Source organism: Arachis stenosperma, chromosome 10, assembly GCF_014773155.1.
Source record: "Arachis stenosperma cultivar V10309 chromosome 10, arast.V10309.gnm1.PFL2, whole genome shotgun sequence".
In the NCBI taxonomy this organism is placed as follows: domain Eukaryota; kingdom Viridiplantae; phylum Streptophyta; class Magnoliopsida; order Fabales; family Fabaceae; genus Arachis; species Arachis stenosperma.
Genome location: NC_080386.1, coordinates 14,311,288 through 14,335,817, shown reverse-complemented (window position 1 = coordinate 14,335,817; position 24,530 = coordinate 14,311,288). Strand labels below are relative to the sequence as shown.

At 37.7% G+C, this 24,530-nt stretch overlaps 1 pseudogene; it reads left to right on the top strand.

The window, feature by feature from the left end:
- The first annotated feature begins 798 nt into the window (after positions 1-798).
- LOC130956796 (protein ALTERED PHOSPHATE STARVATION RESPONSE 1-like) lies at positions 799-7,666 on the top strand (annotated as a pseudogene).
- The last annotated feature ends 16,864 nt before the right edge of the window (positions 7,667-24,530 follow it).

Below are 24,530 nucleotides of genomic sequence, written 5' to 3'. Positions count from 1 at the left end.
AATTTTGATGTAATTTTTTACAAGCATGATTATAAAAATGAGATATTATTATTGTTAAAATTTGATAATTTTTTGTTATGTATATATTGTTTTGTGATTTTTTAAAAGTATTATTAGTTGTTAAGAAAAAAATTATAAAAAAATATATACTTAACGAAAAATCACCAATTTTTATAGATAATAATATCTTATTTTTATAATCATGTTTGTAAAAAATTACATCAAAATTCAATCTCTAAGGTATTTTTTGAAAATATATATTTACTGTTGAGTATTGTTGTTGTGTTTTTAAATTATTTGAAGGCATTTTTGTCGATAACAAAATTCGGGTGAATTTTTATCGACATTTGAATTATTCGAAGGCGTTTTTGGTAGTTAACCCTAAAAATTTATGTATAATTTATTATATTTAATTAAATTATAGTCTAATAATTTTTAACTATTAAATTCACAAATAAGTATAAGTGGGTATTTTTTACTTTCTACCAATCAATAAATCAGTGGAGCAGGGAGAAAAACAAAACAAGAGTGTTTGACTAATTACTTAGGAACAGAAAAAGTTTTAGATTTCAATATTTTCTTTTGCAGAAAACAAAAAACCCACCACTATATTACCAATTTCACCAATGCCTCGTTGTCATTAATGCTTTTTATCCCTTCTAAACTAGTATTTGTTGTATGTAGAAGAAGTGAAAAAGAACAAACAACAGCGTGTGTTTTGGAGTGTTTCTCGGTGAATGCGGTGAAAGAGGTTCCATTCAAATTCTGTTGTGATTTGCAAACTTTCTCATAACAAAGATGAGTTGGGTGATGTTCAAAAATTACAAGAGAAATAACAAACCTTTACAGCTCTGCAAGGAACGAAAGAGGCTCATAAACTCAGCCATTGATTCAAGATACGCTCTCTCTGCTTCACACCTTTCTTACATTCACTCTCTTCGAAACATTGGCGTTGCTCTTCGCCGTTATGCTCAGGCACAGTTACTAGACTCGCCACCTCCGGCTTCGGTTTCTGTTTCTGAATCAAATTACCCTTCTTCTTCTTCATCACCATCACGTGCTCATGATGAAGATGGAAGTCACGTGGGTTACCCAACGAGGTCACGTGACAATGAAGATGTTGGTCTCACTGTTAGCATCAACAAAAATTGCAGTTACGGCAATTACTTGGATCGTGAATTTTCGGTACCTTCACTTTCTACTACTGAGAATGGTGCTGCTTCTTCTTCGGATTTCTTTAATCCTTTAAGGTTTGAGTTTAAAATGCACAAATACTTTGGTATTTATTCATGTGTTGTGTTTACGTGTATGATCTATCTTAAATTTTAAATTTGTGATTATTTTTCCATGAACCGATCCTATCTATCAAATTATATTGCATCGTGCTGTATTCAATAAATTAGTGTTAATTTTTCCGAAAATTTTGATATTTGTTTCAAAAAATTCTATGTGCCACAAATATAGCTATTCTCGAGATGAATTAAATAATATATATATATTTCAAAAATACTATATGTATATAAATAATCACACCAGATCAGTGACAGTTATCATAAATTTATATATAAATATTTAAGTTATTTAATATATTTTTAGTATATATTTTATATTTTAATATATATTTTATATAAGTGATTGATTTGATATCATTTTTTTGTTTATTTATTATTTAGTATGGTTTTTTTCAAAAAAAGAATATTGTATACACGGATCATACTGTATTATTATATCGTATTCAATATTGAGTACGTATATTAATGTAACCTACTTTTAAATTTGTAATTTTCCTTTCCATAAATTTGTATTCAGCATCATAATTATTAGCATTTGTATCTGTGTAACATAGACTCAAATGCAAGCATGGAGAAGGAGAGGATTTCCTAAACTCCATGGATAATGAAAAGGATATTAACAGAAGAAATGGGTGTAGGGGTTCATCAATAAATTACTATGACCAATTATCATTTGTTTTAAGAGTAGTTGAAGGTTTGAAGATGGAGTTACCAAGCAATGTGAAAAATGTGTACACTGAAAGAGAAGATCCTTCTCAATTCATCACACACAGAGCTAAAGATTTTGTTACTAGCATGAAGGAAATTGAGCATAGATTCTTTCGTACTTTTGAATCTGGTAGAGAGGTTTCTAGGCTTCTAGAAGCTAACAAAATCATAGTTGGATATTCTGAATCCAAAGGTAATTTGCTACTTAATTCGAGTTACATGTTTAATGTCACAAATTGCAGAAGTTTGTTAGTTGGTAATATTTTGAGCCTAATTATGAATCTAAGTGCTGATATTCAAATTGTTTAGGGAAGCCTTCTGCAATGGCATTGCTAAGAGCTTTTCATTCTGTTTTCCATGGCAGAAAAGTGAGACCTCTTTCTAAAGGTAAGTTCTTCTTTCATTTATGGGAACTGTGAAGTGAAATTGATTACACCGGTGCTAGTTAATATATGGATGATTTAGTTTTCAGACAAATTCTCTTATAGATATAAGTGACATTTTATGTTTTAGCAGAGTCAACAAATTTGGTGGAATCAGTAAAATAGTACATGTATTTTGAATAGGTGATTACTTTGATACATAATAAGATTATACAGAGATATAGAGTTGTAGCTTCTTTCTGTATCTCTATACATTCTTACTTTTTACTCTGTATCGGAATCATCACCTTTGCGTAAAGTTAGTCAAATTATTTATTGTCAATATGACTAGAAATGATATTGCAATGCAAGAACATGTTTGATTTTGCTATTTTTCTATGCTGAGTCTGTTTGAATCTCTGAACTCGAAAATTAGTTTTCATACATCTGACAATATATCATGAATGAAATGCCACTGTATCAAGCAAGACAAGGCCAAAATGTCAAAATATTAAGCATATATAACAAATTATCTATATTCATTTTTATTTGACTCAACAAACTTTGTATAGATACATCGATTTAAGGATGTACCAGAGTGAATATGTCACATAAAAAAAACAGCGTGGAGTATAATTGATTTCAATTTGATCAATGATTTTTTAACTATATAAAATTTGTTAAGGCAACTCTTGTCTGCATCAACTGTAGATAATCTTATGGCTTAAGCTACAATGATGTCACTTTATTTCATTTTCTCGATGCTACTTTGAGCTCTGATTCTTGAAAGATGAGTATGTAGGAGAAGAAAATTTTTGTTAAGTGCAAATTACTTTTTGACACACATAAAAGTTGATCAACAAAACAAATCTTGGGTAAGATAGTGGGACCCACTTTCAAAGTGAATGTGTCTAAAGGTAATATGATAAACTTGTGTCTATATAAAAACAGAAGAGTTAAATTTTAAAATGGTGATTGAAATTCACGAATTACATTGAAGATTTAATAATTGCACTATTTATATCTTTGAGATTGTAAAAAATGCATTTAGTTGGTCCGTCACTTTATTTTTGGCTATCGACAAATGAGTACCACATTGAAATTTGTTTGTCTCCACCGCTTTTGGGCCCTAATTCTGTCGGAGCTTGCTTTCTCTGTTGCTCAAATAAGAGTCATCTTCGCCAAATGTAGGTCTTCATGCTTATCGCAGGTATTCTTGAAGATGTCATACTTCTCTCGAGATTCATATACGCCTCTACTTCGCTTGATTTTTCCTCTTATGCCTACTCCGTATTTTTCAATACCCACACACACTACCCCAGCATCTTTGTGTACAACATTATATGAGCTCTTTCTTCCTCCAATCTCTCTCTTGGCCAGTGGAGCTACCAAATTGGCCTCCTAGGTGGCGCTGTCGATCTTCCAGAGCTTTCTGGAATCAAGTTGGAGCCATCTTGATCGAACTCTAATTCCTCATCGCAAACGCTATGGTGTCGGGCTCCAGCATGGTGATGCAGTTGTCGAGTTGAAAATTGCTGGAGGAGAAGACTTGGGAGGCGCCGTTGCGAATTGTGAGAATGGTGAGATAGTGTCCACGAAGCGCGGTTGACGTCGAGAAGAGTCTGGAAGGGCTCCGGCGAGATGCTGAAGGTGGAGGCAAGCTCTAACGGAATCAGGGCCCAAGAGTGGCGGAGGCAAGCTCCAGCGTGGTACTCATTTTCCGCATTGTTGCTGGCGACATGGTTAAATGGCCAGAAATGAGGTGAAGGACCAACTAGATGCATTTTTACAATCTTAGGGACGCAAATAGTGTAATTGGTAAGTTAGAGACCAAATCAATGTATTTCGTAAATCTCATGGACTACTTTAGAGTCTAACTAAAAAATAGAAACATTTTAAGTATACTATAGTACAGGTTTTTCAGTAGTTTTAATCATTGATTCAATTATAGTATATATTTAATCAAATCAACGGGTGAAATCAATTTTATAATTGAAATCAATTTAAAACTACTAAAACACCTGATTCTATGGTGTACATTTGAAATGTTTCGTGTAAGAGCATGTCAATAAAAAGTAGTTTTTAAACACCTATTTGAAGAATTGAACTGTTATCTTTTTCATCTATAAGTCATGTTAGACGTGGAATTGGTACGACAGACTTTTGAATGTTCAAGAAAGACATCACTCTAGGCTAACATTTGATCTTGTATTTAGGAACTGCACAAAAAGTAATTTGTTGGCGAAGGATAGTACCTTCTCAATCATCTTCATTCAATGACTCTTTAGCTTCAACATCAAAGGAAGATATGGATCAGGATGCTGGTGGAAGCAACTCTTGCACCCTTGAGAGATTATATGCATGGGAGAAAAACCTCTATAACGAAGTCAAGGTACTAAAATCAGAAAAAATAAATAAATTCACACAATGCCATGTCATATCATCATATGTTACTGTCACATATCTCCCCTGTTTTCTTTTTGTCTCAATTCTTAACCTCTGGTTTTGTCATAGTAGATTTCATATGACATGGTTCTTTACAAATAAAACAAAATAAAATAAAATCAACTTAGTAATTAAGGGATGAATAAAAAGTCGTGGGGGGGGGGGGGGGGGGGGGGTATATTTACATTCGGTAATTAAATTATTCTAGATAATCTGATGATTGATCTATCCTAAGAACAAGTAGTCATGTGACGAGTTTGAATAATGTTAAATGTTTTGTTTGGTTATCATCTTCCCACATGTATTTCACCTTATAATACAAGAACAGTTTGTTCTCTAGATACATGAAACTTTCAAAATGATAGTCTTTTTTTATAGACTTGAAGCGTGGATTATGCACAGATATACTCATATTTTGTGTTTAAATTTTATTTTATTTAGAATAATAGGAGTCACGGCAGGGACAGGGGCAGATTTAGGGGACCAACGTGGGCTTCTTAAAATTTCAAAACTTAAAATATATATTATATGATGTCTAAAATGTTTAATAATATATCTACTAATATAATAGTTGAAAAGAGACATATTATACTTTGAAACACGGGTTCAAATTCCATTTCATGCATTTTAAATTTATTTTATTTGATGAATTGTTTTTGTTATTCTTTTTAATTTTTTTAATTCTTCCACTTATTATCATATAAAATATTTTAATTTTTATAATAATTCCTAATTAAAAGTATTGGAGAAACAAAATCATATTATTTATGTTATATCTATTATAATAAGAATAAAAATTAGAATTTTATGCAAAAGAAAAAACTGATATATAAATGAATTTTTTAAAATTAATTTTAGTTAAAAATAATATTAAAACATACAATTTTTTATTAAAGCTTTTAATTTTAATATGACACTTTCAATTTTTAATTTTCAGCCTCTCCTTATAAAATTTTTGGATTCGCCACTAGTCACAAGAATAAAATTTTAAACTTTCAGTAGCAGAAACTCTGATATTATACTATGAATCAAATTTCTGAAGAAATTTAACTATTAAATAAATGTATACAGTTAGGTTTATATTTAATACTAGATTGTGTTTATACGCGATATGTTAAACAAACATTTATCAATTTTTTTAACTAAGATATCAATTTAGCTATGTTTTAGACTAGTGAATCCATCAGAAAAGAGTATGATAGAAAATATGAGCAACTAAGGCATCAATCTGCTAAAGACGAAAACACTCGAGTGATTGATAAAACTAGATCAGTAGTGAGGGATCTACACTCAAGAATAATAGTGACCATTTATTTTTTTGATACAATATCCAAACAGATTGAAAGAGTGAGAGATGAAGAGTTGCTTCCACAACTTTTGGAATTAAATCAAGGATAAGTGATGATTCTTCGTATTCCATTTATTTTTGTGTTCTTGTTTTGGACTTGAAGCTTTACTTAGTGTTTAAAGAAAATGTTCATATTATACTATTTATTTATTTTTTTTTGAAGTTCGATGGAATTCATCAAATTCCTCTTTATTCATAAAATAAGAAATGTAGCGAAGCAACTCTTTTCACCCAATATTAGCTATTTTTTTAAAACTATTTTATTTATTTTAAATTCTAATCCTAAGTTATAAATTTATAACTTTATAATATTACATTATAAATTATAAATTCTGAACCTTAAAATTGGTTAACGTGGACTAATTAAAAATTAGTTATTTATTTATATTTTTTCTTGTAGAATATATATTATTTTAAGATTTAGGTAATAATATACTCTTTATCTTTATGTTTTGAGATTATGTTATTTGAACAACTGAATCGTAAGAATAAATTTCAAACTATTTAATTTGTACTGATTGTCAACTAAAATTTTTCTAGAATACACAATTTTTTGGTGGTCAAAATATTATTTCCTATATATTTTATAAAATAAAACATTAAACATTATGTGAATATAACATTAAATTCTCTCAAAAAGTTTAAAGAAATCAATGTCATTTGAACAAATAAAAAGGAGTCACCAAATATTTCATCAAATCTTAAGTAATGTTAGTGTAATTTGCCTAAAAAAACTCTATATTCCTTGACAATGATGAGGTAACTTATACTTAGTCAAGTAATAATACTAGTATTAATTAGCTCATAAATTGTTAGTCATGCATCGTAGATTAATTAAGATGTGGAAGGCTATGCTTGAGTGCCATCATGCTCAATTCATTATAATTTCTTTGGCATATCATTCAAGAAGCTCAACAAGAACCATAGAAGCCGATGCTCGCAGAGAGATCCTAGCACAACTTCTAGAAGAATTCAGGTGCTTTGGCCTAAGCTTCAATAATTGGATTAACAGCCATATCTCATAAGTCGAATCTCTCAATGGATGGCTGCAAAACTGCATATTACAGCCCAATGATCGTTCCAAGAATAGAAGGCGGCCGCTCTCCCCTCGCCGTGTTCTTGCCCCTCCGATATTTGTTCTCTGCCGTGATTGGTCTTCAGGGATCAAAGCATTGCCGGCCGAAGATCTAAGCCGCACAATCAAAGTCTTTGTATCCGAGATGTGCCGTGTCATGAAGCAACAAGAAGATAAAGAACTACAAGAGAAACAGAATTTAAGTGGTGAATTAAACAATGAGAAAATAAAGAGCAAACATAATACTATTGAGGATACTAGTGAAGACGACTATGCACATTTGTGTTGTATACATGAGAGCCTAACCAAGATTCTTAGTCAAATGACTAAATTTTTTGATGCATCACTGAAGATGTGTGAAGATGTTAAGCAAAAAATTCAGACAGCTCAAGCTGCTTATCATAATTGCAAATATATTAGGACTGGAAAATTTTAATCCTCAGTTTGTTTAAATGGGGTTGTACATTCATGAAATATTAGTGCCAAATACTAAAACATAAAAATAAGAAAAAAGCATGAAAGAACAAAATTGAAAAATTAATTTTTCTGTTAATTATTAGTGAACTACTACTTGTTACCTAGTGTGTGAGAGGAAATTAGAGACTGTTTAGACTTTCGAGCTTTGGAATTGTAAAATTGTATAATGATTTATGCAGTTTTGATTTATTGTTCACGTTATTTAGTATTTTTATTGTCTACTTATACTTTTTTTTTTTATAAAAGACACAATAAATCTTTAAATAAAGAACTATGAATCCAAAATTTTAACTCATTTAACCAACAAAATACATTTAAATGTGTTTCAGAACTAAAAAAGACATCAATACCACTTTAGTTTGTTGGAAATGATATCATGGTTAAAAAATTTCTGTATCAAAATTAAAAAATTCCTATGTCAATGAAAAAAATTTTTTGTGTTACAGTAAAAAAAATTTTAATGATATTTTTCTGATAAATTCTACACAATTCAAAATTCTCCCTCCTCTTCTTCGTCATCCTCATCATCTTCTTCTTCTCCTTTTTCTTTTCCTTCTTCATTTTCTTCTCTTGTTTCACCTTCTCCTAATTATTCTTATTTCACCATCTTAACATGAATAAAAACAAGAATGAAGAGAAGAAAAAAAATCAAACATAAAAAAATAAAAAATGTTGCAATAACTATTACCTAGATTTTTTTATTTTATTAGTTTAATATTGATGGTAATTAATTATGAAGGTTGTGGTAGGCTTAGAGAAGGGGGGTTGAATCTATGCCTTCCTTTTAAGTTGCTGTTATGACCTTTTTAAACAAAATTACAATTCTGATTCTGTTTGAACTCAGCAGCGGAAATTTATGAGACAAATTATTTTTGTCTCATGAATATCAGAAAACAGAACTTAGCAGAGAAGAGAAAAGTGAACACCAGCATGTATCCTGGTTCGGTTGCCTTGTGCTATGCAACCTACATCCAGTCTCCTCTACAATTATGGAAGAATTTCACTATAGTTAACAGAATTACATACACCAATTTTACACTCAAGTTCTATCCTAACTTGACATTGGCTATGCTAACTCCTAACTATTCACTATTAGTGCTAACCCAACTAAGAAAGGGATACCAAACAGGTACAAGATACAAGACACTTAGCTAACCTAAAGAAATCAGAAAAATAACTCTAGGCTTTTCTCTCAAGTGTATCACTCAGTCTTTTTCCACTCATGACTTTTACTTGAGCTTTCTCACAAGAAATTACAGAAAGATAAACTTGAAAAAGTACATTACAATCAGTTAAAACATGAAGGAGATTGACTTCATCAGCAGCCTCTTTGCTATGTGCAAAACCAGATTTGCAAACCTCAGATGCAGTTCTTCAGTATTGGCAGAATGCTTCTCTAAAAGAAAGCATTATCCAAGTAGAGGAACTTCTCAGCAGAACACTGTTCTCTCTCTCTGGTTTTCTCTCCTTACCTTTGAATGAACAGAAATTCTTCTTTTATCTCCTTGCATGTTGCTTGGTTCTTCTTCCAAGGTCAACACCTTGAGCCTTGAGCTTCACCAACCCACATATTCACTTTTTTACCTTAATCTCCAGAGTAGAAACTTTTCCTCTGACTTCCTCATCTTGACCGAAAACCACACAGCATTAACCATAGAAATCTTCTCATGGTCAACTTGATCTTAGCCAATGAAAAACTACTTGGTCCCCAAGTATCACTTGTGACCGTAGATATGAAGCAGAATAGGGCAGAGAACAACTTTCCCTTGAATACCATTTTTGGATAGAACAGAGAGTTGGGAAAAAGAGAAGAAGATTTGATGCAAGCCGGATGAGATGGATTACCTTTATCCTAAGCTTGATTTGGATTAGATTTCTTGCTTTAGCTTCTATGCTTCAAGCTTAAGCTTTCTCTCTCTTGCTTCTTTGGTTACTTAGCTTATGGAGGAAGCTTTTTCTTTCTTTCTCTTTCTTACTTTTCTGAAGTCTTGATTTGACTTGATTTGAGAGGAGAGAAATGTTGCTTTGGATGGAGCAAGATGGAGGGAATTGAAATTCTGAAACCAGATCGGTCTTGGATCGGGTGTTGGTGTGCTTGGCCCGATTTAATTTCTTTGGCTTCCTTCTTTGCTTTTGCTTGGGCTCTTTATTTTGCTTTCATCCCAATATTCTTGCTGATTGCTTTTAGGCTATTAACATTTGGCCTGCAACAATAAACAATTAGTTAATATGTAAATATAAATAATCAACACTTAATTATTTATTTTGCCCAAAAATAATGGTTGTCATCACTAATTAATTTAGTTAAATTCTCAACTCAACAATCTCCCCCTTGATGACAAACATAATTTAAGCAATAATCAAAAGAAAATGAATTTGAATAAGGTTTAGAAACTCCCTTTGAATGATATTGCTTTGCTAATGTGTTGCTCCCTCTTTCCTATTCAAGAGTGGCTCCCCCTGAATCTATGCTCTGTCCTTTTTGTTCCTATTTATATTAAGCTTAAAAGGAGCTATTCAAGATGTAACTTGACTAAGGGATTCTGTATAACCAGCAACACATATTCAGCCCAGTATTTCCTATCACGATAGCAGCAATAGCATATTGTAAACCACAAGCAATTTGCAAAATAAAGTTCAGTTCTAATCAGAATAATCATAACTATTCATAACTATTATAACTATTACTCCCCCTTTTATCATCAAGGGTGGATAATAAACCCTATGGATAATAAGCAAGATTAACAAAAACAAAGCCTTGCATCCTGCAGAAAAGAGTTAGTCCATAGTGCAAAGTACTGACTAAACTACCAAAGGTGCAGCAATATCTAGAGTTATTACAGTCATCCAAAATAAAACAGTTCAAAAGTAGCTAAAAAAAACAGAGTTCATGAGACAAAAAGAGAACAGCAGCAGTAGTTTTTATGAGACAAATCCTAGGCATCAGAACCATTTCCCTCCGAAGCTTCTTCCTCTTCAGCATCAGTGGCAATGTCTTCATCATTATGGAGGTTATCAATGAAGGTCATGAGCACAGCCACCCTATCTCTTGATTTCTTCAGGAAGTTTTCATGCTTGCTAGCTAGCTTCCTTTGTTCCTTGCTCATGGCAATCAAATGATTTGATTGTGAAACAAACTCTTGAGCAACATCCTTGACCACATTCAGCAGAGCAGATTTCTTCCCAATGGAAATGGAAGTACCCTCAGTGGAAGGAGGAGGAGAGTCATTTGGGATGTATTCTTCATCATCATCATCTAGAACCACTCTCTCAGATCGAGTTGGTCCTTTCTACTGTTTCACTAAACCACCCCCTTTTAGGTATGAATGTTTATTTTCATAAGCCTCATTTGACAGGTCAACACCAAAAGTTTCAAATATGCAAGTCAAAAACATGCCATAAGGTAGTGCTTTATCTTTCACACTTCTAACAGAATCAAACATGTATCTAGCCATCAAATAGGCAAAAGAGATTTCTGTTTTAGTGATTAGGGCATACAAAACAAGTGTGTCCGTGTAAGAAACCCTTTGATATGAACCACTATGAGGAATTAAAATTTGGTTGATAATACGATGCAACTGAGCACGTTCATATCCTAGGGCTTTGTGAGTGGGTGTGTGATGAGCGGATAATTTATACGCTTTTTGGCATTGTTTTTAGTATGTTTTTAGTATCTTTTAGTTAGTTTTTATTATATTTTTATTAGTTTTTATTTAAAATTCACTTTTCTGGACTTTACTATGAGTTTGTGTGTTTTTCTGTGATTTCAGGTATTTTCTGGCTGAAATTGAAGGTTCTGAGCAAAAATCTGATCCAGAGACTGAAAAGGACTGCAGATGCTGTTGGATTCTGACCTCCCTGCACTCGAAGTGGATTTTCTGGAGCTACAGAAGCCCAATTGGCGCGCTCTCAACGGCATTGGAAAGTAGACATCCTGGGCTTTCCAGCAATATATGATAGTCCATACTTTGCCCAAGATTTGATGGCCCAAACCGGCGTAGCAAATCAGCATCAGAAATTCCAGCGTTAAACGCCGGAACTGGCATAAAACTTGGAGTTAAACGCCCAAACTGGCATGAAAGCTGGCGTTTAACTCCAGAAAAGGTCTCTACACGAAATTACTTCATTGCTCAGCCCAAGCACACACCAAGTGGGCCCGGAAGTGGATTTTTCTGTCATTTACTCATTTCTGTAAACCTTAGGATAGTAGTTTACTATTTATAGGACCTTTTGACATTGTATCCGTACCTTATGACCTCATAACACTTTTTACACGTTTCTTGTACCTTCCACAGCATGAGTCTCTAAACCCCATGGTTGGGGGTGAGGAGCTGCTGTGTCTTGATGGATTAATGCAATTACTACTGTTTTATTCAATCATGCTTGTTTCCATTCTAAGATATCACTTGCTCTTAACCCGGATGAATGTGATGATCTGTGACACTCATCATCGTTATCAACTATGAACATGTGCCTGACAACCACTCTGTTCTACCTTAGATTAAGTAGATGTCTCTTGGATTCTTTAATCGGAATCTTCGTGGTATAAGCTAGAACTGATGGCGGCATTCAAGAGTCCGGAAGGTCTAAACTCTTCTACCTTATGAATGTGATGATCTGTGACACTCATCATCGTTATCAACTATGAACATGTGCCTGACAACCACCTCTGTTCTACCTTAGATTAAGTAGATGTCTTGGATTCTTATCGGAATCTTCGTGGTATAAGCTAGAACTGATGGCGGCATTCAAGAGAGTCCGGAAGGTCTAAACCTTGTCTGTGGTATTCTGAGTAGGACTCAATGATTGAATGACTGTGACATGCTTCAAACTCCGAAGGCGGGCGTTAGTGACAGACGCAAAAGATCACTGGATTCTATTCCGGCCGGACCGAGAACCGACAGATGATTAGCCTATGCTGTGACAGAGCATCAGGGACGTATTTTCACTGAGAGGATGGGAGGTCCACTGACAACGGTGAAACCCTACATATAGCTTGCCATGGAAGGAGCCTTGCGTGTTGATGAAGATGACAGTAGGAAAGCAGAGATTCGGAAGATGGAGCATCTCCAAAGCCTCAGCCTATTCTCCACTACTGCAGAACAAGTACCTTTTTCATGTTCTTTTGCTTTTTATAATCAATCCTGATAATTTCTGATATCCTGACTAAGATTTACAAGGTAACCATAGCTTGCTTCAAGCCAACAATCTCCGTGGGATCGACCCTTGCTCACGCAAGGTATTACTTGGACGACCCAGTGCACTTGCTGGTTAGTTGTGCAGGATTGCAAAAGTGTTATTGCGATTTCGTGCACCAAGTTTTTGGCGCCGTTGCCGGGGATTGTTCGAGTTTGGACAACTGACGGCTTATCTTGTTGCTTAGATTAGGACTGTTTTATTTTTGTTGGTTTAGAGTCTTTTAGTTGAGTCTAGTTTCATATTTTAAGTTTGGTGTCCATTGCTGCCTTTGTTTTTCTTCTGTTTTTCGAATTGCATGTTCTTAGTTCCTTTTGATTCATAAAAATTCTAAGTTTGGTGTCCTCTTTGTGTTTTCCTTTAAAATTTTCGAAATTAGTGTTTGATTTTCTAAAAATTTTAAGTTTGGTGTCTTTTTGTTGTTTTTCTCTTTCCTCTTTTTACAAATCAATCTTTTCATAAAACTTTTCAATCATATCTTTTTAATTGCTGTTTTCAAAATCTTTTTAATTAACTGATTGATTTAGTTCTCAATTTGCTTTGATCTTATTTTCTTTTTGATTTTCGAATTTGTTTTTTTGTCCATTATGGACTTAAGTGAATTAATCAGTCCAAGAGGACTCTGGGGTCATATGCTAACCCCATTACAGCTGCAATGGGAGTAGCATCTGTATACCTCCCATCAAAGCAAGCAGCTTTGAGCTAAACCCTCAACATCATTATCATAGTGCAGCAAAAATTGCCAGTATTCCGTCTTCCACAGAAGAACCTACTGAGTTTCTGGCACAATTTTTTACAAATTGCTGACACAGTACATATAAAGAGGTAGATCAGGATGTCTACAGACTATTACTGTTTCCATTTGCTGTAAAAGATCAAGCTAAAAGTGGTTGAATAACCAACCTACAGCAAGCATAAGACATGGAAAGTTATCAGACAAATTCCTGAATCATTCTACCCTCCAAAGAGGATGACACAGCTAAGGCTGGACATCCAGGCTTTAAACAAGAGGATAATGAATCCCTTTATATGCCTGGAGAGGTATAGAGGTATGCTTAGAAAATGCCCCCCTGAAATGTTTTCAGAGTGGGTACGTTAGACATCTTCTACTATGGGCTCACAGAAAAAGCTCAGATGTCTTTAGACCACTCAGCTGGTGGATCTATACACATGAGAAGACAATTGAAGAAGCTCAAGAGCTATAGACACTGTTGCTAGAAACCAATACTTATTTCTAGCAATGAGTTCGTTCCAAAAGAGGAGGTCATGGCATTAGTCACTGATCCTAATCCTCAAGAACAGATGAATGAGCTTAATCAACAATTGCTCCTGATGACAGAAACAGTTAGATTTAAAGAAATGCTCCATATACTAAAGTTGCTAACAAGACATAGAACTGCAGTTGAATCAAGCAAAACAGCAAATATCTAAACAGATAACAGAGGATCAAGCAGTTCAACTAAGGAGTGGAGAACACTGAACACCACTGCTCAAAGGAGCAAGAAGGCAAACAGAGAACAATTGACAGAGGATAACCAAACCACTGTTCAAAATCCCTCTGAGACAACAAGAGCCCAGAGAGGAATATTATTGGCGTTCAAACGCCAGAAAGGGAAGGAAAGTTGGCGTTAAACGCCCATTCCTTGCCCTTCTGGCGTTCAAACGCCAGAAAAGGGGGAGAAGTTGGCGTTTAACAACGCCCATCTTCACCCATTCCCTGGCGTTCAAAACGCCCAGGAGGATCAGACACCTGAGAGTGCTGATAATTATCCCCTCTAACAAGGCTTCTTCAACCCCTTCTGTAAGGAATAAACCTGCAGCTCTAAGGTTGAGGAATATCAAGCCAAGATGCCTTATCCTCAGAAACTCCGCAAAGCGGAACATGATAAGCAATTTGCCCGCTTTGCAGACTATCTACGGACTCTTGAAATAAAGATTCCGTTTGCAGAGGCACTTGAGCAAATACCTTCTTATGCTAAGTTCATGAAAGAGATCTTAAGTCATAAGATTGTGAGAAACTGAAAAAGTGTTTCTCACTGAAGAATGCAGTGCGTCATACTAAAAGCTTACCAGAAAAGCTTCAAGATCCTGGAAGATTTATAATACCATGCACATTAGAAGGGCGCTTGCACCACAGCCCTAGTGATCTTGGAGCAAGCATCAATCTAACCTGCATCCACTATCAGAAAGCTTGGGTTGCTGGAGAAGTCAAACCAACCAGGATATGCCTCCAACTTGCTGATGGCTCCATTAAACACCCATCAGGCATAATAGAGGACATGATTGTCAAGGTTGGGCCATTTGCCTTTCCCACTGACTTTGTGGTGCTGGAAATGGAGGAGCACAAAAGTGCAACTCTCATTCTAGGAAGACCATTCCTACAACTGGACGAACTCTCATTGATGTAAAAAGAGGAAGTAACCCTGAGAGTCAATGAGGATGAGTTCAAGTTGAATGCTGTGAAAGCAATGCAGCATCCAGACACACCAGATGACTGCATGGGCGCTGACATTATTGATTCTCTGGTAGAAGAGATCAATATGACTGAAAGCCTAGAATCAGAGCTTGAAGACATCTTCAAAGATACCCAACCTGATCAAGAAGAACTAGAGGAAGTAAAGGAATTTTCAAAAATTCCTCAGGAGGAGAATAAACCTCACAAACCTGAACTCAAACCTCTACCACCATCCCTGAAATATGCATTTTTGGGAGAAGGTGACACTTTTCCAGTGATTATAAGCTCTGCTTTAAATCCACAGGAAGAAGAGGCACTAATTCAAGTGCTAAGGACACACAAGACAACTCTTGGGTGGTCCATAAGTGATCTTAAGGGCATTAGCCCAGCAAGATGCATGCACAAGATCCTGTTGGAGGATAATGCCAAACCAGTGGTTCAACCACAGAGGAGGCTAAATCCAGCCATGAAGGAGGTGGTACAGAAAGAGGTCACTAAATTACTGGAGGCTGGGATTATTTATCCTATTTCTGATAGCCCCTGGTGAGCCCTGTCCAAGTTGTTCCCAAAAAGGGAGCATGACAGTGGTTCATAATGAAAAAAATGAACTGGTTCCTACAAGGACAGTCACAGGGTGGCGTATGTGTATTGACTATAGAAGGCTCAATACAGCCACCAGAAAGGATCATTTTCCTTTACCATTCATAGACCAAATGCTAGAAAGACTAGCTGGTCATGACTAAGGACCAAGAGAAAACAGCATTTACCTTCCCTTCTAGCGTGTTTGCCTATAGGAGAATGCCTTTTGGTCTGTGCAATGCACCTGCAACCTTTCAGAGGTGCATGCTCTCTATCTTCTCAGACATGGTAGAGAAATTTCTGGAAGTCTTCATGATGACTTTTCAGTATATGGAGACTCATTCAGCTCCTGTCTTAACCACCTATCACTTGTACTGAAAAGATGCCAAGAGACTAACCTGGTTTTAAACTGGGAGAAGTGTCACTTTATGGTGACTGAAGGAATTGTCCTTGGCACAAAATTTCAAGCAGGGGAATAGAGGTGGATAGGCAAAGGTAGAGGTAATTGAAAAATTACCACCACCTGCCAATGTTAAGGCAATCAGAAGCTTTCTGGGCATGCAGTATTTTACAGAAGGTTCATCAAGGATTTTTCGAAAATTGCAAAGCCTTTAAGTACCTGTTAGCTGCTGACACACCATTTGTGTTTGACACACAGTGTCTGCAGGCATTTGAGACCCTAAAGCTAAACTGGTCACAGCACCAGTCATCTGCACCAGATTGGGCATTACCATTTGAATTGATGTGTGATGCCATGATCATGCCATTGGTGCAGTGTTGGGACAGAGGCATAACACACTTCTGCATGTCATCTACTATGCTAGCCGTGTTCTAAATGTGCACAGAAGAATTACACAACCACAGAAAAAGAATTACTTGCAGGTTATGCCATTGACAGTTTAGATCCTATCTAGTAGGATCCAAAGTGATTGTGTACACTGACCATGCTGCTCTTAAATACTTACTCACAAAGCAGGATTCAAACCCAGACTTATCAGATGGTGTTGCTTCTGCAAGAGTTTGATATAGAATAAGAGACAGAAAGGGGACAGAACCAAGTAGCTGATCATCTGTCCCGATAGACCAGTACTGGGCGTCCTCCCTTCTACTGAGATCTCTGAGACCTTCCCAGATGAGCAACTCTTTGCCATTCAGGAAGCTCCATGGTTTGCAGATATTGCAAATTATAAAGCTGTGAGGTTCATACCCAAGGAGTACAATGTGCAAAGAAAGAAATTAATTTCAGATGCAAAGTACTACCTCTGGGATGAACCATATCTCTTTAAGAGATGTGCTGACGAAGTGATCCGCAGATGTGTACCAGAGAAGAAGCAAGAAAGATCTATGGCACTGCCATGGATCACATTATGGAGGACATTTTTGGAAGTGAGCGAACAGCCACTAAAGTCCTCCAGTTGGCTTCTACTGGCCTACTCTCTATAAGATTCCCGAGAGTTTGTGCGTAACTGTGACAGTTGCCAAAGAGCTGTAACCTGCCTCATGGATATGCCATGCCTCAACAAGGTATATTGAGATAGAATTGTTTGATGTATGGGAATTGACTTCATGGGGCCATTCCCACCATCATACTCAACACTTACATTCTGGTGGCAGTGGACTATGTATCTAAGTGGGTAGAAGCAATTGCTACACCCACTAATGATACCAGACCGTGCTGAAATTCCTCCAGAAACACATCTTCAGCAGGTTTGGTGTTCCCAGAGTACTAATCAGTGATGGGGGCACTCATTTCTGCAATAGACTGCTACACTCTGCTATGGTTAGACATGAATTAGCCATAAAGTGCAACTCCGTATCATCCACAGACAAATGGGCAAGCAGAAGTCTCTAACAGAGAACTAAAAAGAATCCTAGAACGGACTGTGGCCCGAAGAAAGGATTGGGCAAAGAGCTTGGATGATGCTCTGTGGGCATACAGAACAGCATTCAAGACTCCTATAGGAACCTCTCCATACCAACTGGTGTATGGGAAGGCCTGTCATTTGCCTGTGGAACTGAACATAAAGCCTATTGGGCAACCAGATTCCTAAACATGGATGCTCAGTTAGCTGGTGAGAAAGACTGCTCCACTAAATGACTAGAGGAGTTCAGACTCAATGCCTTTGAAAATGCAAAAATTTATAAGGAAAAGGCAAAGAAGTGGCATGACAAGAGATTGTCAACCAGAGTCTTTGAGCCAGACAAAAAGTTCTGCTCTTCAACTCCAGGCTCAAATTGTTTCCAGGAAAACTCAAATCCCGGTGGAGGGTCCGTATGTGATTACAGGAGTGTCACCATATGATATGTTAGCTTCAGATATTGATTGACAAGAAGTTCAATGTTAATGGACAGAGAATCAAGCACTATCTTGAAGGATTTTGAGCAGGAATGCTCAAAACTGAGGCTTGAGTGATTCTTAGCAGAAGTCCAGCTAAAGACAGTAAAGAAGCACTTGCTGGGAGGCAACCCAGTCTTAGGAGGGTATATGATTAGTTCTTACAGAGGCAAGTATCAAAAATGAAGGAATTCACAGAGTTACGAGGATTCAGCTCAAAAAGCAGAAAATGAGCTTACTGGCGAAAAAACGCCAGTAAGGGCATTTTGGGCGTTAAACGGCCAAAATGGTACCATTCTGGGCGTTTAACGCCAGGAATGGTGCCATTTTGGGCGTTAAAACGCCAGAATGGGCACCATTCTGGGCGTTAACGCCAGGTGTGCAGCATCCTGGGCGTTTTGGAAAACGCCCAGTGACAAAGGAATTTTGGCGTTTAACGCCAGCCAGGGCACCTGGCTGGGCGTTAAACGCCCAAAAAGGCTCAAAAAGCGAGAAAATGAGCTACTGGCGAAAAACGCCAGTAAGGGGCATTTTGGGCGTTAAACGCCAAAATGGGTACCATTCTGGCGTTTAACGCCAGGAATGGTGCCATTTTGGGCGTTAAACGCCAGAATGGGCACCATTCTGGGCGTTAACGCCAGGTGTGCAGCATCCTGGGCGTTTTGGAAAAACGCCCAGTGACAAAGGAATTTTGGCGTTTAACGCCAGCCAGGGCACCTGGCTGGGCGTTAAACGCCCAAAAAGGGCTACAAATGGGCGTTAAACGCCAGAATGGGTGCCATTCTGGCGTTTAACGCCAGCTTGGGGGGACCACAATTTTGTTTTCAAATCAATTTTTTTCAAACTTTCCTTTTCTCACCCATACTTTTCTACAAAATCACACTTCAATCATTCATCATTCACTTTCAAATATTCAAAAATACAATTACAAATTTATTTCAAATCAATTACAAACAATGTTCAAAAATTTCACCCTTTTCTCAATTTCTTTCCATATCTTCTCAAATCTCCTTTCAAATTTCTTTCTCCTTTTTCGAAAACTCCCCTCCCCACCTTATAAATACATGTTTGGCTCCCTCATTCCATCACACCATTCGAATTTCCTCTTCCTCCCCCTCTCTTCTCTCTTTTCTTTTGCTTGAGGACAAGCAAACCTCTAAGTTTGGTGTGCTTTTCCGTGATCACTAAGCCAAGATTCATCAAGATCATGGCTCCTAAGGGAAAACAAACCAATTTAAGAGGAAAGAAAGAGACTAATCCAAAGAATCTTTGGAATCAAGAGAAGTTCTTAACCAAAGAACATGAAGACCATTATCACAAAATAATGGATCTTGTAAAACCCGGTTAATTAACGGCTAATTAACCCATAAATGAGAATTTATTCTAGAAAGCCTAAAATGTGATTTTTATGGCTAAATGTGATAGAGGAGACTGAGACGAGAATTTTGGTACCAATTTTATAGAATTCGGACCAAGATTGGACCGAACGGGCCAAACCGGGCCAATTGGACCCAACGTGGGCCCTTGGCCCAACATAACTTAACCAAAACCCTAGTTTTCAGCACTCTCTCTCCTCATTTGTTACACACACAAGCTGAAATTAGAGAGAAAGGGAGGAAGAACATTCTCTCAACTTCTCTCTCTCACTTGATCTTCAAATCACCATAACTTTTGATCTAGAGCTCCGATTGCCGCCCCGTTTGCGGCCACGCGTTCACCGCGGAGAGCTCTACAAAACCCATATAATCAATCTTGAGGTAAGCCACACCTTGCTGTTCGAAATCTCAGCCCCTATTTTCGAGTTTCATGGGTTAAATGTTGAGATTTTGGGTTCTTTGATGTTATAGGACCCAACTCTCTTGAAGGAGAAGGTTAATCTTGTCTCCTTGGACCTTGGAGGTGGTAAGATTCTCAACCCTAGTGTATTTTGTTGTTTTATGATGTTTGGGTTTTGAGATGTTGTGTATGGGTATGATGGTTGTGGCTTAGGTTGTGTATATGTGTATATTGGAGCTTGATTGGTGACCTTGAAAAGCTTGGAAAGGGTTTGGTGGTGAAAATCTGTTCTTGAAGGTGTTGAGGCCTTGAGAGCTTGTGGAAGGTTTGGAAGTGCTCCGGTGGAGCTTGGGAAATTCGGCTAAGGTATGGTTTCGGTTTCCCGTATCTAATATGTAATGTAGTAGGAAATACTTAGGCTAGAGGCCCTAAGATAGGCATTGAATGGTTGATGTTGTTAAATGATGAGATATATGATGTGGTCATATATGTGATGATGATATTGATGCCTTGGTGGTATGATGTATGAGAAATGCATGTTGTGATATGTGCTTGATGATTGGTTATGGTTGAATTGTGGGTTGAACCATGTTGATGGTAAGTATGATGTTGATTGTGTACAATAATGATTTATTGGAATTGGTGTTGTTGAGAATTGGCATGAGGAATAGTATATGATATGTCAATGTGTTTGGGTTTGAGCCACTGGGTGAAGTGGGGTAAAATAATGAGATAGTGATTTTGGTAAATTGTGGTAATGTGTCAATGTGTGAGTTGAGGAGGCTTGATGTTGAATTTGATACATTTGATTGACTTCAAAGAAAAGGGATGAAATTGGCATGTTTTGATTGATTTTGAAAAGAGTTGAAAATGGTTTGTTTTGAAAATGGCATATTGTGGTTTTGTATGAAAATATGGTTTTTGGGCTTACTTTGACGGGACATAACTTGGACTACGGATCCTCGTTTTGTATCAAACCTGTTTAGAAATGAAATTGAATCCGGGATGTCCATACCGTTCGAAGAACGGGTGAAAAACGATTTAAAATGAGGAAGTTATGTCCGTTGGAAGATTGGGGTTCAAATCTGTAAATTCTGCAGCTTTTAACTTAGAAAATTTTTAGCAGAATGAACCCTTGCGCGTGGGCGCACCTGGCGCGTGCGCGCCGATCTTCCGAGAAGTGCCATCCACGCGTATGCGTGATGTGCGCGGGCGCGCCGATTGTGCTGCACCCAATGTCCGGTCATTTTCCCGAGAGTTATGCCAGAACCGTGCCTGTGTTGTGTCTGGGGCACGAGAACACCCGCGCGTACACGTGGTTGACGCGTGCGCGTCGATTGGCAAGTTTTTTTAACCCACGCGTTAGCGTGCATGACGCTTGCGCGTCGATGAAGTTTTGAGGCCACCCACGCGTGCGCGTGGAGTGCGCGTACGCGTGGCCCTGTTTTCATCCCAAAGTTGATTTTTGAGTTTTAAAAAGCCAAATCTCATACTTCTAAGCCTCCGATCTCACCATTTATGTCTTAAATCTTTATGACATGCCTAGCTATTAGCAAGGAGCTAGTGAATGAGGTAACTTGCGAGTGAAGCAAGGGAAAATGAATGATCAATGAGGATCAAGATGATTATGTGAGATGCGGAGGATGGTGGTGGAAGTGCTTGTTATGCCATGGCCGAAGGGCCGTAATTGTTTATGTATTGGCTGGTTCTGGATTGAACCGTGAGCCGGAATAGCTGTGTATGCTATGAGTATTGGCTGGTTCTGGATTGAACCGTGAGCCGGAATGGCTGATATGGATGTTGATCCATGGATGAGAATTCATGCATGTTGATGCTGAATTATTGATAATTGTGAAATTGCACTTCCACTATTTGAGGTACGAGTTTCCTTGGGTAGTAGCAGTGGCTAGCCACCACGTGCTCCAGGTTGAGACTCGAAGCTCTGTTAACCCTATGTTGCAAGTGTGGCCGGGCACTGTGAAAGGCCCGGATGAGCTCGAACCCCCGTAAATATTCACCAGTGAGGGTGATGGATATGGATCATGTTTATGATCAAGTTTATAACGAGTATAACTCGAGTTTGGGGATGCGCGACAGAGGGACAGTCCAATGGTTAGCGACCAGGACTTGTCGGGTTGGCTCTATAACCGACAAGATGATATCATCGGCCACTAGGGACAGGCATTCATCATATGCATACTATGTGAATTGTTTGAGATTGCCTATTTGACTGCATATTACTTGCTAATTGTCTAAATGTCTTAACTGCTCCTATTTGTATATTCTTGTCTGGTATAACTGTGTTTGTTACATTATACTCCTGCTGGTGGTTGGGAGGTGAGAAGGAATTGGAAAGGGAAGTATTAGTTAGACTGAAGAATCTTTAGTCAGATGCCCTTATATGGTTTAGTTTATAAGCTTTGATATTATCTGGAGGAAGTTCTAGGATTGCCTTTGGCTTTCCTCTATTATTATATATTATGTATGTGGAAGCTGTTACCATGCTGGGGACCTCTGGTTCTCACCCATGCGGATTTTGTGGTTTTCAGATGCAGGACGTGAGGTTTCCCGCTGAGGCATGCTGGAGACTTCTATACTTGCGAAGATCCTTTGTTCTCGGGGCTATTTTGGTTTATATGTTTTGTTTAGATACTTTTATCTCCATTAAATAATACAAGCTGTGATGACTCCTTTTATGGGAGAATTTTGGAGAATAGGTTTTATGTATTTGTGTCCCTTTGGGTTTCCTTGGGGTTTTCCTTTTTATCATATGTATATATTGTTATGCTCGGACCGGTTATCTTCGCAGCCGGATCTTGAGTCTTGATATTCCTGTTTTTGACACTCTCTTGTATATATAATCTCGCGTTGGTTTATCCTTGTGCGTTACGTTATCGATCGGAGTGTTGCGCTTTTGAGTTGCGGTTTTTGTTTACCACTTTTCTACAAAGGCTCCTAGTTATAATCAATCATTCATACTACTATACGTACTAAATTTTTATTTTAGAGGTCGTAATACCTGCCATCTCTGAATTATGACTTAAGCATAAGGCTAAGTATGGTAGGGTGTTACATTATGGTATCAGAGCAGTTCGTTCCTATAGAGCCTGAGGGATGGACTGACTATGCTTCTGTGCATTCTCTGTGTGTGTGTTATGTGCTATTAGTATATCTACTTGATATAATTGGCATAAACGTTCATGAGCATGCATTTGGGACTTTGAAGTACTAGACTTCCGATATTGAGACTGATCAACTTAATATCGATTGTTTGGTATGTATAGGAACCAGATGGCGTCTCGTGGACGCGGTAGAGGTAGTGCGAGAGGTCGTACGAATGCTCGTGCACGGAGAATAACCTAATGACCCGGTGAACTTATGGCTGCGTTGGAGAACATGGCTGCTATGCAAGCCACTGCTGAGGCTCTTGGTCAACAGATGAACAACCATGGTAATGATGGAGGTGGAGTTCAGGGCCCGATGACTCTAGCAAACTTTTTGAAGGTTAATCCGCCTAAGTTCAAGGGAACTACTAGCCCGACTGAGGCTGATACATGGTTTCAGGCTATAGAGCGAGCGCTGCAAGCGCAAGTGGTGCCTGAAGGACAGCGTGTCGAGTTTGCTACCTATATGCTTGTCGGTGAAGCATCGCATTGGTGGCAAGGCATCCGACGTCTTCTACAGCAGGGTGATGACTATATCACCTGGAATGTCTTTCAAGAAGAGTTCTATAAGAAGTACTTTCCGACTTCGGCTAGGACGGCTAAGGAACTTGAATTGTTACAGCTGAAGCAAGGTACCATGTCCATATCAGAGTATACGGACAAGTTTGAGGAACTGTTCAGGTTCTCTCGCATGTGCCAAGGGACCCCGGTGGACTATGAGGAATGGAAGTGTGTTAAGTATGAAGGAGGACTCCGGAGTGATATCTTCAGTTCAGTGGGACCAATGGAGATTAGGACTTTCTCCGAGTTGGTGAACAAGTGTAGGGTTGCTGAAGAGTGTGTAAAAAGGGCAACCGCTGAGAGAGGGGGTCAAAGGGGATCATTCCCACAGAATCGAGGGAAGAGCTTTGCACCTAGGGGTTCGTCTTTCAAGAGAGGAAGCTCTTTCAGGAGGCCCAACAACAACAACTCCCAAGGAAAGAAGTTTGGGAAGCAGCCTCAGAATGATCAAGCTTGCGCTAGTGTGGGAGTCACCATCCGGTAGTACCATGCAAGGCCGGATGGGGTTTATGCTACAATTGTGGAAAAGCGGGGCATAAGCCGCCAATTGTCTGGAGAGCAGAAACAAGGTGCTGGGAAGGCACAACAGACTGGTCGGGTGTTCACCACTTCAGCTGTAGGAGCTGAGGGATCTGAGACACTCATTCGAGGTAACTGTGAATTAGCTGGTCAAACTTTAAATGCTTTATTTGATTCGGGAGCATCACATTCATTCATTGCATTTGAGAAAGCCCATGAGTTAGGGTTGAAGATTGTA